Source organism: Podarcis liolepis (assembly GCF_965112155.1).
Source record: "Podarcis liolepis genome assembly, chromosome: 7".
Classification (NCBI taxonomy): Eukaryota; Metazoa; Chordata; class Lepidosauria; order Squamata; family Lacertidae; genus Podarcis; species Podarcis liolepis.
The window spans coordinates 94,811,789-94,826,340 of NC_139561.1; the positions used below are offsets into that span (position 1 = coordinate 94,811,789).

General features: G+C 51.5%; 2 long non-coding RNA genes and 1 pseudogene across 3 annotated transcripts in view; all 3 read left to right on the top strand.

The window, feature by feature from the left end:
* Window positions 1-14,552, top strand: part of LOC310712948 — a 246,776-nt gene that overhangs the window by 227,711 nt on the left and 4,513 nt on the right. The window lies entirely within an intron of this gene.
* On the top strand, window positions 8,784-9,995 carry LOC310711124 (large ribosomal subunit protein eL30-like; annotated as a pseudogene). Its single transcript has 2 exons — window positions 8,784-9,281; window positions 9,841-9,995. The product of its transcript is annotated as a large ribosomal subunit protein eL30-like (transcript).
* On the top strand, window positions 12,007-12,804 carry LOC310710488. Its single transcript, XR_014528090.1, has 2 exons — window positions 12,007-12,308; window positions 12,420-12,804. It is a non-coding gene; the product is annotated as an uncharacterized lncRNA (long non-coding RNA).

The window sequence follows — 14,552 nt, forward strand, 5'->3', positions numbered from 1 at the left end:
GCCCTCCCTTCCCCACAGGTGGGCGGGGTTTGCGGCACCAAGCGAGGCTCACCTGGGCGGGTGCCACCCACCTGCTTGAGCTGGCCTTTGACCCGCCCTCGGCCAGGGAGGACAATGGACGGCCGGCCGGGGATGGGCCTAAGGCCAAAAGAAAAGAGGCTGACCCCTGAGCTCAAGCGTCTTTTGCTGTTCTTCCGTCTGGTCCAGGGGGTCACGAAGAGTCGGACATGACTAAAGGACTAAACAACAACAATTGATGGACCTCATAGGTATCTCAAGCCATTTGCCCATGTTGCCCTGCAAGCAGTCCATGCAGAACGTTGGCACCCTATATAGAGAGAGGAGCAAAGCAGGGATATTTTAGGGAGCAGGCTAGCAGGCGGGGTCCAAGACTTGCATCCTAGGAGCCTACACAACACAAAACACAGTTGCTGTAGGTAGGTTTTATTTCATTTGTTTTTTATCTTATATTTTGGAAATGTACATCCAGGTTTTTTCCCTTTAAATTTTTTTGGGGGCCCCCAAGAGATTGGACCCCAAGCTAGAGCTTGTTTAGCTTATACGTAAATCCGTCACTGGCTGCAGCTCATTTGTCTTAGAATCATAGAATTTTGGTGCTGGAATCGGAGCCCAGGGCCATCTAGTCCAACCCCCTGAAATGCAGAAATCTCTCCCCCCCCCCAACATAGAGCACAAACCCATGAGATTCAGAGTCTCACGCTCTACCCACTGAGCTTTCCCATCTCTCTGCTGGATCTTGTCCTGTCTGGAGCTGCTCCATCCTCAGCCTTTGAGCCCAGAGAAGCCAATATAGATCTGCAGATAGCGGGATCACGTTCTTGTCGGGAAGCAGAGCCCCCCCTGGAGGAGTGGGCCTGGGGAAGCCAAGCCCCCCTCCTGCCTTGGACCTTTCAGCCAAAGTGCAGCTACCCAGAGGAATCTTGCAAGTGTTCCCAGAAACCAGCCGTGGGGAGGAGGAGGAAGGGAGAGGCCAGGAGTCCATTTCTGCTGCGGTTTTGCTCCCGAGGGCAGAAGCTACTGGTCAAAACAATGATTGTAGAGTAGGAAGGGGCTGCCCAGGGACATCTAGTCCAACCCCCTGCAATGAACATAAGCAGAAATAAAGCAGCAACAAGAGGAAACTTTTGACACGTCAAGAACACATGGCAGGAAACCAATTGGGGGGGGTGTATTAAATTTGTCTTACTTTGTGGTGAAATTTGGAAAATCAATATATATTTATGCAGAGGCTGCTGGATGGAGCCAAAGGGAGACTATCTAGTCCAGCCTCCTGTCCTGGAAGTGGCCAGATGCCTTTAAGACCCTAGGAACCAAGATAGACTGCCTCTGGACCTGGAAGTTCCATCAGGACATCAGAAGAGCCCAGATGCTGGATTGAGCCAGTGGCCCACTGGGTCCAGCCTCCTGTTCTCACAGGCTGACCAGGTGCCTCTTTTGGGAGGCAGGATCCGAGCACCAGAGCAACTCGCCCCTCTTGCAGCTTCCGGCAGCTGACTCCCCAAAGCGCTTACTGCCTCTGACTATGGCGCCAGGGCAGAGCCGTCCTCCCTAGTAGCCCCCTATAGTCCTCTCCTCCTCCGTAAATAGGTCTGATCCTCTTTCTAGAGCCACCTGTTGTAAACAAACATCTGCCCTTTTCCCTTATGGGGTACCCAAGAGCCCATATAGAGTCCTTTTGAAGGGTCTCTATCGGTAGGAGAAAATAACAGAGGCCAGCCAGAGAATATTGAGAAGCAAAGCAGCTAGTAAGCCTCATCTTTATTGATCTGTTGCAACAGGGTCCTCACTCCCCACACGCAGGAGGGAGGAGGAACCCAGAACAATGGTGTGCAAGCCCTTATATAGACTTTTGAAATTGCCACCCTGTAGATCAAGACCACCATCCCAGAAACATCATACCTACATAACAGAAAGGGCGGTCTACAGCAGAAATCTGAGTGCTTTGTTTACCTCCTGTCTGCCAGGTTACCTGTTTAATGGTCACTTGATTGGATTGCCTGGGGAGCCTGGCCAGTCTTTTGTAATGATAAATGCTTAGTAAATGATAAATTTTCTGAAGGAAATCAGCCCTGAGTGCTCACTGGAAGGACAGATCCTGAAACGGAGGCTCCAAAACTTTGGCCACCTCATGAGAAGAGAAGACTCCCTGGAAAAAACCCTGATGTTGGGAAAGATGGAGGGCACAAGGAGAAGGGGACGACAGAGGACGAGATGGTGGGACAGTCTTCTCAAAGCTACGGACATGAGTCTGACCAAACTGCAGGAGGCAGTGGAAGACAGGAGTGCCTGGCGTGCTCTGGTCCAGGGGGTCACGAAGAGGCGGACACCACTAAACGACTAAACAACAACAACATCAAATGATAAATACTTAGTTCCTGAGTCAGTTCACAGGCTCACCCTATTTATACACAGACAAACCCTTAAGACAGGATTTGTGAAGGAAAAGACAATGGGGAGGCTTTTCCAGTTTGACCTTGCAGAGAAAACATTTGCTCAGTTTAGGAATCAAAATGGTTCCAGGTTGGCCTTCCTGTGCTGATCTATGTACATGCTTGGTACATTTATTATATATCCAAGACCTTAAAATTCTTATCACACACCTAAGTTGGTGGAACATCACCTGGGACTCCTGAGCCCAAGGCCTCCCATTGGTTGAGGCTGGAAACCCCAGACATTCCCCCTCCAGCCAGTAAGAGGCTGTCCTTTAAGACCCCCGGCTGCCCAGGATGGGTGGGTCTGGCTTGGAGGGGGCAGTCCCTGACGGCTCTGCTCCCCCCCCCCCCATTCTGAGGTGGTTTCTCATCTGCCCAGGCCCCCCTCCTCTCCCGCCCCAAAGGGGCTTGTGCCCCCCCCCCACCTGCGGCAAAGGAGAGCCAGAGCCTGTTGCGCTCACAGGCAAATTGGTAGAATAATGAGAAAACAATTAAGTTTAATGAAACTGACCAAGCGCTTCCCCCCCCCCCCCGCAGGAAAGCCCTGGGCATGAAATATGCAGCAGCCAGAGCAAATGCAGGGGTGGCCCAGAGTCACAGAATCGTAGAGTTGAACCGGGGGGGGGGGTCCCCAAGAGTCATCTAGTCCCACCCCCTGGGGTGCAGGGATCACAACTAAAGCAAAGCTCTCCTTCCAACCCTCCAGACCTTCCAGTCTTCCTGGTTTTGGGGGGAGGGCAGAGCCAAGGATGTGCCAAGGCCAGGCTGCAGCCCATGCCAATCATCATCATCATCATCATAAATAATAATAATAAATTTTATTTATACCCCGCCCTCCCCAGCCAAGACCGGGCTCAGGGCAGCTAACAACCGATATAAAAACAAATTGATTGAAATACAACTTTAAAAACAAGATTGAAATACAACTTTAAAACATTAAAATGCCCCCCTCTGCCATATTGGGGGGGGGCGTTTTATTTATTCCAAGAGGTGGGGAGACGGTATCACTTGCAGCCACTCCCTCCCTCTTCTCCTTTTGAGAACAGAAGATGGAGAAATGACTGAAGGGAGAGAGGGAGAGACAATCACAAGGCACTCCACCCCCCCACCCCCCACCCATCCTAGGTGAAGAGCACAGCAAGAGTGGGATGTGACTCAGATCGCCATGGCAACGGGGACCAAAGCACCAACAAGGTTGGAGGAGCCTTTCAGCATATTCCTCATCCCATGAAATTCATTTTCTCTGGTCAAGGCCAGATTCCAGCAGCTGGAAATGTCAGTGCTAAGTGGGATGTTGTTGGCGGGGGGGGGGAGAGAGAGAGATGCCCAGGAAGAAGACCCCCCTGGGAACACCCTGGCCAGTCCTCCCTGCAGAGTCCCCTTTGGCCAAGGCGAGAGGGTTGGCTTTCTTCACATGCTTGTGGGGTTGGCAGCTGCAACGCACCCCTTCTCAGGACCCCCACCCCAAAGAAGGATGCCGGGGGGGGCAGGAGCTGAGCAGCTGCAGCCATAACCCAGTTGCTACCCAAGAATTCACCTCATCTGCTTTTAAAGCCGCCCTGTGGGAGGGAGTTCCACAGTTTAACTCTGCGGAGCACGAAGAGCGCTTGGACCTCTGACCAGCAACAAGAGGACACCATCACCTGTGAGCAAATGGAACAGCTGCCAAGAAGACACCTGGGCTTCAGGGTCAAGGACCACCTGCACCAATATAGGATGGGGAACACCTGGCTTACTGGCAGTAGATTTTAAAAGGATCTTGGGGTCTTGGTGGACGAGTCAACAGTGTGAGGCAGCAGCAAAAAACGCTAATGCTATTCTAGGCTGCATCCACAGAAGTCTAGTGTCCAGATCAAGGGAAGTCATAAAGGTAAAGGGACCCCTGACTGTTCGGTCCAGCCGTGGCCGACTCTGGGGTTGTAGCGCTCATCTCGCTTTATTGGCCGAGGGAGCCGGCGTACAGCTTCCGGGTCATGTGGCCAGCATGACTAAGCCGCTTCTGGCGAACCAGAGCAGCGCATGGAAACGCCGTTTACCTTCCCGCCAGAGCGGTACCTATTTATCTACTTGCACTTTGACATGCTTTTGAATTGCTAGGTTGGCAGGAGCTGGAACCGAGCAAAGGGAGCTCACCCCGTCGCGGGGATTTGAACTGCCGACCTTCTGATCGGCAAGTCCTAGGCTCTGTGGTTTAGACCACAGTGCCACCCACATCTGTGGGAATGTTGTGGATAGTAGGAGAGGACATATTGATTAAATATTATCCTTCCTCACTCACACTTGTGAGTCAGCAACAGGGCATCATTCCCCTGTATATAGCAGGGAGCTGGTTGGTAGTTTCGTTTGAATCTCTTTAGTAAAGCAATCCAGCCTGGCTTGTCCAGATTGGAATATTCCTGGTAATTTCCCCTTTAATCCCTCTTTAAAATAATAAAGAGACAACAGTCTTCTATTAAGAATAGCAAGAAGTTTACTTACATTCAGTACACAGTAGGTTCCTCAAAGGCAGGCTTTCGCTTGGAGTTACAGAAGGGAGAGTTTGTCCCGTATGGGGACTGAGCCCATGTGCTGCTGGCTGAGAGCCAGCAGACAGCAAAGCATCAAGATGGTGTAAAGCGAAGAAGAAGGGGAGATGGCTGCATGACGGGCCCTTTTATGGGGTCTCCCAGGTTCACACCCACCTACCTGGTCAAACGCAGGGGGAAGATGCGCCAAACAGGTGTGACAGGAAGTCCTCCTTGCTGGAGTAACAACCCCCGGCGTGTCCACTCTGGGCAAACAGGAAATCTTGCACTTGACTGCTTATGTTACATCCCACACACCCAAGTTGGTGGCCATCATTGCCTCCTGGTGGAGGGAGTTTCCCAGTTTAACTCTTCGCTGCGTGAAGAAGGACTTTTAACCGCCTTCAACCTTCTGACATTCAGTTTCATTGTCTGTTTCATAGTTTCAGTGTTATGAGAGAGGGCGGAAAACTTTTCTCACTCCGCTTCCTCCAGGCCAGACATCATTTCACAAACTCCGATCACGTTGCCTCTTCCTCGCCTTTTCTCCAAACTTGGCAGGGGGTTGGACTCGATGGCCCTTGTAGTCTCTTCCAACTCTATGATTCTATGATTCTATAAAACCCCGAATGCTGCAAACTTTCTTTATCTTCCCCCCCTTGATAATTCTGGTGGCCCTTTTCCAACCCCACAATATCACTTTGAGGCGGTCACCCCAAAGTCCTAGGGGAGGCAAGAGGGGAAAATGGTCCCAGCATGCTTTTGTGTAGTGTGGTGTAGTGGTTAAGAGCGGTAGTCTTGCAATCTGGTGAACCGGGTTCGCGTCTCCGCTCCTCCACATGCAGCTGCTGGGTGACCTTGGGCCAGTCACACTTCTCTGAGGTCCCTCTGCCCCACTGTTTGTTGTGGGGGAGGAAGGGAAAGGAGAATGTTAGCCGCTTTGAGACTCCTTAGGGTACTGATAAAGCGGGATATCAAATCCAAACTCTTCTTCTTCAACACCGTCCACCACCCGGCCACCTGCAGCTTCTCTCTCTGGCACACCTGGCCAATGGAGGCTGGCACTTCCTGGGACAAGGAGATCAGGGCCCCCTCCCTCACAGGGGGTTGGACTGGATGACCCCTAGGGCCCCCCTTCCAACTCTGGATTCTATGACACAGAAGGAGGAAGTGAAACGGGAGCCTGGGAGGTTGCAAAAGCATCCCGGAACTTTTTAAAGCTTATTTCTCGGGACCTTGAAAGAGAGCAGAGGAGAGTCTGCAAAAGCAGCAGCAGAACAGCCAAGCCAAAGCTAAACCTTTCTGGCAGGCATTATTAGATCAATAAAGAGTTTGTGCATGTGTATATATAGATATAGAGATATATATGTATAGGAGGTCTTCCTGCTCTCTCTCTCATGGAAGTTGAATCTCCACAATTTACTGGAGCTTTGGTCAGGGGTGGGGTGGGGGTGGCAGGGTGAGGAGGGCCCTGCTTGAGACATGGGCTGGATCCTGACTCTCCTCCTTCTCCTCCTGGACAGCTGGCTTCTCCCTCCTCCTCCTGCTCCTTGGGGTGGGGAAAAGGGAAAGTGGGGTAGCCCAACTCATCTGCAGTGAGGCTTCTTGCCCTGGGGGGGGGGGTCCCAACAGTTGCAGGAAACCCCCTCAATCATTCAGTTTGTACAAACATGACACACACACACACACAAATCAGCCATACATCAGATCTGTACCGTTCCACCTTTATTTTACACCATGAGGGAAGGACTATCAAAGGGGGGAGACTTGACACAAGGCAGCCAACATGTCCGCAGTGAGCCCTACCCAGTTGGCATGCCAAGCTTGATGGTCCTGGACAGAAGACCATCACACTCACAAAGGACCTGCATATGGAAGTGGATTCAGAGGGACTGAAACAAAGGACAGTGACCAGCCCTTCCCTCTGGGGGCAGGAAACAGTGAACCCCCCTTTGTCCTCTGGAAAGTACTCATGGGGAGGGGGAAAAGAGGAACCGGCCAGGTGACAAGACACTCAGGTTACCACCACAACTCCTCCCTGAACCCCTCCTTTTTGTGATGTATCAATGATGTAGTCTTAGGGGTGTAGCAAGAGGGATTAGTAGCTAATAAAAGTTTGGGGGCTCTTTTGTTCGGGGCTTCCATCTCATTCCACCTTGTGGCAGGTGGGAGTCCTGTCCCGACAGTCTTCAATCAAGACCAAGCCTACTGGCTGCTGTTTTGCTCCGGCATTCCTGGCTGGGGTCCTTGTTTTTTGTCCAAGGGAGCCCTCAGATTTCTCCATTAACAGAACCCATGGCTTCAAAGAAAGGAGCTTCCAAATAGACATCAGGAAGAACTTTCTGACAGCAGGAGCTGCTTAACTGCAGAACAGTCTCCCTCCTTCCTTGGAGGTTGGATTATGGCCATCTTCCCTGGATGCTTCCTCTTCCCTCTCTCTCTATGGGTCCAGGAGCCTCCAGGAATTGCTCTAGGGCAGAGGTAGGCAGCCTAAGGCCCATGGGCCGGATGCAGCCCAATCGCCTTCTCAATCCGGCCCCTGGACAGTCCGGTAATCAGCATGTTTTTACATCAGTAGAATGTGTCTTTTTTATTTAAAATGCATCTCTGGGTTATTTGTGGGGCATAGGAATTTGGCCATAAAGGAGACGCCCCCCTCCACCTTCCACAACCAACCCCCTTCTCAGCCCACCCCCATGATAAGGCGGAAGAGCCACTCTGGCCCTGATGCAGAAGGTGGGAAGAATAATTTTTGTTCTGCAAGTTGATTGGTAACGATGAAGGGATCCCAATCCCACATACATATCAGGCAAGCTTTGCTGTTTCAAAGTTTTGACCCTACTTAGGAAATGGCAGCAAAATAAACATGCTAAATTAGATCTCTTTTTCCTCCCCAGCAGATGAGATTATTATTTTCCTGATGCTAATCACCCTTGTTTGGTATTGGAAGAGTTTCCAATAATTCAGAATATCCCAGGAAGCCTCCATTGCTACGTGCTAGATCAACCAAGAGGCATCGTTCTGGTCTGGCTCCTTGTTCTTTCCCTTCTGACTAACCCTGTGGACTCTGTCGTGGGAGCTGAGATCCCTGCATTGCAGGGGGCTGGACTAGATGCCCTCAGGGTCCTCCCAATTCTGTATTTCTATGATTCTAACTCTCACGCCTCCAAAAAGAAAAGAAAAAGGTATGTAAGCAGGAACAGGAAAGCCACAGCTAGCCCTGAACCTTTCTGACCCCCACATCTCCTTGCCCCCCCCTTCTGTCCTGGGCAGGAGGGAGGTAACGGAGAACTCTGAGGGCTCCCTTGGACCAAAAACAAGGACACCAGCCAGGAAGACCAGAGCAAAACAGCAGCCAGTCGGCTTGGTCTTGACTGAAAACTGTCTCGACAGGACTCCCACCTGCCACAAGGTGGAATACGATGGAAGCCATGTACAAAAGAGCCCCCAAACGCCAGCTCCCATGGCCAGTAAAGCGAGATGAGCGCCGCAACCCCAGAGCCGGCCACGACTGGACCTAAGGGTCAGGGGTCCCTTTACCTTTACTGTCCACAACATTCCCACAGGGTGGCTTCAAAAGAGGCAGAGACAAATTTGTGGAGGGGCAGAAGCCCATTGCAGGCTGCTAGCTAGTTCAGGGGCAGAAATGTTTCTGAATGTCTTTTGCTGGAAACCTCAGGAGGGTGGTCTTTCTCTTGCGCTTGCGGCTTCCCCTTTGAGGCCCCTGAGTGGCCCCCGGGGGAAGAGGATGCTAGCCTAGATGGGCCATGGGCAAGATCCAGCATGTTACTTACTACCTACGTTCAGAAAGTAAAATACCTGGATGTGCCTCTCTGGTAACGGCAGAGCCGACAGGATGGTGGCCGCCAAGAAGACGAAAAAGTCCCTTCGAGTCCATAAACTCTAGACTTCAGCTGGTTATGAAAAGTGGTAAATATGTATTGGGATACAAGCAGACTCTGAAAATGATCCGACAGGGCAAAGCCAAGTTGGTCGTCCTAGCCAACAACTGCCCAGTTCTAAGGAAATCAGAAACTGAATACTATGGTATGTTGGCCAAAACTGGTGTGCACCACTACACTCTTGAATTGGGCGCAGCTTGTGGGAAGTACTAGAGAGTGTGTACACTTGCCATCCATCATTGACCCAGGCGATTCTGACATCCTTAGAAGCAGGCCAGAGCAAACCAGTGAGAAGCAGATATTGCTAAACTTTACATTTTGTGTAATAAAACTGGTTACAAATCTAAAAAAGAAAGAAAGCAAAATACCCCCTGAGCAGCTGGGAAATGTCCCAGGCTTATTTTTACTCCCACAAAATCCAAGTGAGAAGTCAGGTTGCGCTTGGGGTCTCCTCCCTCTGAGACGCATCTGGAGAACAACACCCACAAACTGCCGCCTTTTAGCCGGAGGGCACCGCCAGTTGCCACCCTCCCACCATCGCCCACCGGGCCCCTCGGGTGACCTTCGACGAGCCACCAGGAGCGGGCAGGGAAGGCGCACCCAGAGCCCCCCCCCCAGCAGCAGGGAGGGGGGGTTCAGGAGCTGGTACAACTTCTAAGTCAATAAATAAAGATAATCCTTAAATGCCCATTTAACTCCACTTCCCGGCAGAACCTCAATTGAATTTAAAATAAGCCTCCGGCGAGCAAATGCGCCGCTTGACAAGGACCTTCAGGGAGGCTCCGAGAGTCGCCTAACCCCGCCGGCAAATGCGCCCAGATTTGCAAATCGTGCAGAAAGCGAGCCTTTTATCCAGCGCCATCTGCTCAGAGCGGCATCGCGGAAGACACAGCCTGCCTCCCGGAGATAGGAGGGGGGGGGAGCGGGAAACATGGAGAAGGGGCTTCGGAGATTCTTCTCCACCTCCCCACACCCTCCCAGCTCCTCCTCCTCCTCCTCCTCTGGGCAAGCGGAGACGAGAATGCAATACTCCAAAGGAGGGAAGAACAGGAGCAGAACCGAAGGGGGCCCGTCTAGTCCATTCTTCTCATGGTGAACCAAGCAGAAGAGAAACCCACAAGCAGGATGGCGGCTAAGGAGTGAGGTTGAATCCTGACAAGACAGAAGGACTGTTTTGGGGGGACAGGGGTCAGGTGGGTGTGGAGGACTCCCCGGTGTCATGAATGAGGCAACTGTGCCCCTGAAGGACCAGGTGCGCAGCCTGGGAGTCATTCTGGACTCTAGCTGTTGATGGAGGCGCAGGTCAATTCTGTGTCCAGGGCAGCTGTCTCCCAGCTCCATCTGGTACGCAGGATGAGACCCTCCCTGCCCGCAGACTGTCTCGCCAGAGTGGTGCATGCTCTAGTTATCTCCCACTTGGACTACTGCAATGCGCTCTACATGGGGCTCCCTTTGAAGGTGACCCGGAAACTACAACTAATCCAGAATGCAGCAGCTGGACTGGTGACTGGGAGCAGCCGTCAAGACCATATAACACCAGTCTTGAAAGACCTACATTGGCTCCCAGTATGTTTCCGAGCACAATTCAAAGTATTGGTGCTGACCTTGAAAGCCCTTAATGGCCTCGGTCCAGTAGACCTGAAGGAGCGTCTCCACCCCCATCGTTCTGCCCGGACACTGAGGTCCAGCACTGAGGGCCTTCTGGCAGTTCCCTCACTGCAAGAAGCCAAGTTACAGGGAACCAGGCAGAGGGCCTTCTCGGTGGTGGCGCCTGCCCTGTGGAACGCCCTCTCATCAGATGTCAAAGAGAATAACAACTACCAGACTTTTAGACAACATCTGAAGGCAGTCCTGTTTAGGGAAGCTTTTGATGCATTACTGTATTTTAATATTGTGTTGGAAGCCACCCAGAGTAGCTGGGGAAACCCAGCCAGATGGGCGGGGTATAAATAAATTATTATTATTATTATTATTATTATTATTATTATTATTATTATTATTAGAACACAAGAGCATCATTCTCCCCTCCTTTGGCTTCCAGCAACTGGGGTTCAGAAGCCTTCATAACCTAAGACTGGCCTGCTGGATCTGGCCCAGCATCCTGTTCAGAGAGTGGGAAAACACGCCTAAAAGCCAGAAGAGTCCAGATAGGCTTCCTCTGGACCTGGAGGTTCCATCAGGTGTTCCCAAGCAGGGCTTAGCAGGGCCGATTTCCATGTTGAATTCAAAATCCTCCCTAAGGGCAGTCATCTCCCCTTTCAGACGTGCCAGCAGGGGGGCGGGCGAGCCAGGCCCCCACCTCCTGCCTGCCCCCTGTGATGCCCAGAGGGGGGTGAGGCAGACCCTCAGAGGCAGGACATGGGCTTTGCCCAGTTCCCATCTCCTCCAAGGGGGAACAGGTGACGTGCAGAAGAAGGAAAGGAGGAGGGGAGTCCTGGCCCCTGCCTTGCAGGTCTTTTCCCACCTGGCCTGAGAGGGCAGGGTCCGGACTGACTCCAACTACAAAAAAACCCCTGAGGCTGCTGAACAGACTCTTGGGCTGGGGGCGGTACTGTTTGGAGAGGGGGGCGTTGTTGCTGCTGCTGCTGCTGCTTTTGGCTTTCTGTGGCTTTGTTTTTCATTTTCTTGTACAGTAATTTATGTGGCAATTGTTCAGTTTGGTTTTGTATCCTTTAAAGCTTTATTTATTCTTTATGAATGACAACCTAAGTTATGTTGCAGATACACTTTCTTTTCATGTTGTAAGGCAGCCTCAACATGGTTTGAACCGTGGAAATGCAGCATGCGAAGAAGGAGGGAGGGAGGGAAGGAAGGGAAGGGAAGGGAAGGGAAGGGAAGGGAGGGAGGAAGGAAGGAAGGAAGGAAGGAAGGAAGGAAGGAAGGAAGGAAGGAAGGAAGGAAGGAAGGAAGGAAGGAAGGAAGGAAGGAAGGAGGAAGGGGAGGGGAGGGGAGGGGAGGGGAGGAAGGAAGGGTGTTTTTCTCCTGCACTCCTGCAGTGTCTCCCAAGACAGAATGGGGGCAGGACTCGAACCCATGGCTTCAAGTTACAAGAAAGGAGATTCCGACTAAACATCAGGAAGAACCTTCTGACAGTCAGAGCTGTTCGACTGTGGGATGGAAGGCGGTGGCCTCTCCTTCCTTGGAGGGTCCTCTGTCATGGATGCTTTAGCTGTGGTTCCTGCTTTGCTGGGGGGTGAGACTAGATGACCCTTGGTGTCCCTTCAGGCTCTGCAGTTCTATGATTCTACCTTTCTACCATGTTTTCTTCAGAGTCGCCTCCTGATTCCAGAACTGGCCCTGTCACAGGCGCCTCAGAACACCTGCTCCGCCTTCGGAGTGGTGGCACCTGCCCTCTGGAACTCCCTGCCACTTGACACCAGGCCTTCCCTGTACTCTTTTCCACACCTGCTAAGAACATTTTTGCCTACCCAGACACGGACGGTGCCAGTGTACGTTTTAATCTCTTTTCATTTCATTGCTGACTTTATTTCTGAGTGTTTTAAAGAGCTGTGTTTACCGATCACTTCATTGTTTCCTTCTCCTTGCGGACTGCTGCGCAGCTGTTGTGTTTTACAATCGAGCCGTGTCTAAATTTCACGGAATAAAACCAAACAAGCCGAGAGTCTCCCGCTGCACTTTCCGAGTTCGCCAGAGGACGGTTTCTCCAGACATCTCTTTTTCAGAGCGTCATCTGAAGAGATGGCGAAGAGACTGGCCTTCACTGCCTTGCCCGACATTTGCCTTTGCTGCAGTCAGCCTCCTCTGGAGTAAAGCCATGGCAGCCAGCTGCCTGCCAGCTGCCCCTTCCCCTCTGAACTGCAGTTAAGCCAGGCTCCTCCAGGACAAGGCCAGCGCCAGATTGTCACTTAACTCTGCTTTGCATTCATCTACTTAAGCCTAGATGGTTTCTCTCTTGCTGTGCTTTGTAATATAGAATTTATTCCATGTTTGCCTTTGCTGTCATTTGAGTTTACCGACATGCTCCGTGTTTTGTCTCTTTGAATTTCCAAGGCTCTGTGTTTCGATGTTTTGAATGTTTGCTGGAATCAGCTGAGGGTGGATCTCCTGCTCAGAAAACAGCGTCTAAGTAATCTCAGTCCGTCCGTCCGTCAATCAATCAATCAATCAATCAATCAATCATCTTTGCTGATGCCCCAGAGGTCTGGAGGGAGGGGGGAATGGAGGGGGTGTCCCTTCCCTTCCCTTCCCTTCCCCTCCCCTTTTATGAAGATCGCCCGCTCTGAGACCCCACAGCTAATTCTCCCCAGCCTCCTCACTGGCCCAAGTAGCACCAATTCAGCCAGCTAGCCCTGGGGATTATCTAACTGATTTTTTTATTTTTATTGTTATTCATATTTTTATACTGTATTGTATGCTGCTTTTATAATTAAGTGTTTTAAATTATCTGCCCTGAGCCCGGTTTTTGAACTGGGAAGGGTGGGGTATAAATAAAAATAAAATTGAGTGGCTGGGGAAACCTAGCCAGATGGACAGGGTATAAATAATAAATTGTTGTTGTTGTTGTTGTTGTTGTTGTTATTCAGAGGCACAAAAGGCCCCCAGGTGGCCAGGAGGACGGGCTGGGATCAGGGAGGATGACAGAGCAAAGGAACCACAATCCTGCAAGCCAGGGGTTTTCGTGGGGTGGGGAGGAGAAGGGGAAATTCTGGCTGAGGAGCTGAGAAGGTGATGGAAGAAGGGGAGTCATTCCTGGCGCTGCTCCTGCAGTGCTGCTGAGCGATAAGAGGAAAACGAAGGGCCCCCGCTTTGATGGGTGTGCCTATGGAGCCAAGAATCCAAAAACGCTCATTATTATTCCAGGTTGACACCAAAACAGGTGCAGGGGCGGATTGAAGCACCCTTTGAGTGCTGGATGGAGCCTTGCAGGGCTGGAGGAAAGGCAGCAGGGTCCCCCATTCGATCCAGCGCAGGATGCGGCCTCAAAAGGTGTCAGCTGCCTCTTCAGCTTCAGGCCAGAAGATGTTCAGGGCACAGCGCAGCTCCTGCAAAACCCTGCTGCAAGAGGCTGGGAAGTGGCTCTGCCCCACGACCGAGGGTTGCCATATTTCGAAGAACGAAAAAGAGAACACATCTGCCAACTTTTAACTAGCAATCACTGTGATGATTCTCATTTTACATACCCATGGAAAAGAGGACGTGTCCTGGGAAAAGAGGACATATGGCAACCCAGGCACCACCATAACTTCTCCCAGCACTAGGCACAAGAAAATAAGCAGAGCCTGGCTGCTGGATCAGGCCCAAAGGGGCCCACCAAGTCCAGAATCCTGTCTTCACAGTGGCCAACAGGACGCCTCAATGGTGTTACGGAAAAATCCAGGTGCGAGGCTGCTCAGTCCCCCAGCTGGTCAGGCAGAGCCCGTGGGTCCCTGCGGAATAAAGGAAGGAGTCCAGCCCCCAACCAGAGCAAATTGCTGAAGACCCGAGTTTATTGCCCAACAGGTTCAAAAGGAGACTGAACCCAGAGGATGGGGTGACAAGGACTTTTAAAACTTCCCCACCATATCCCAGAATACAGTTCATATAGCATCATTGCTACATCACTGACATGTCACAGAAGGGGAGGGTTACACATGATTAGCATAGACAGATGGGTCAGGGCAACACACAAGTATAAGATGAGCATAGACAAAGATGTCTTAAGTACCCACCACCCAAAAGTACAATAGAAGTTC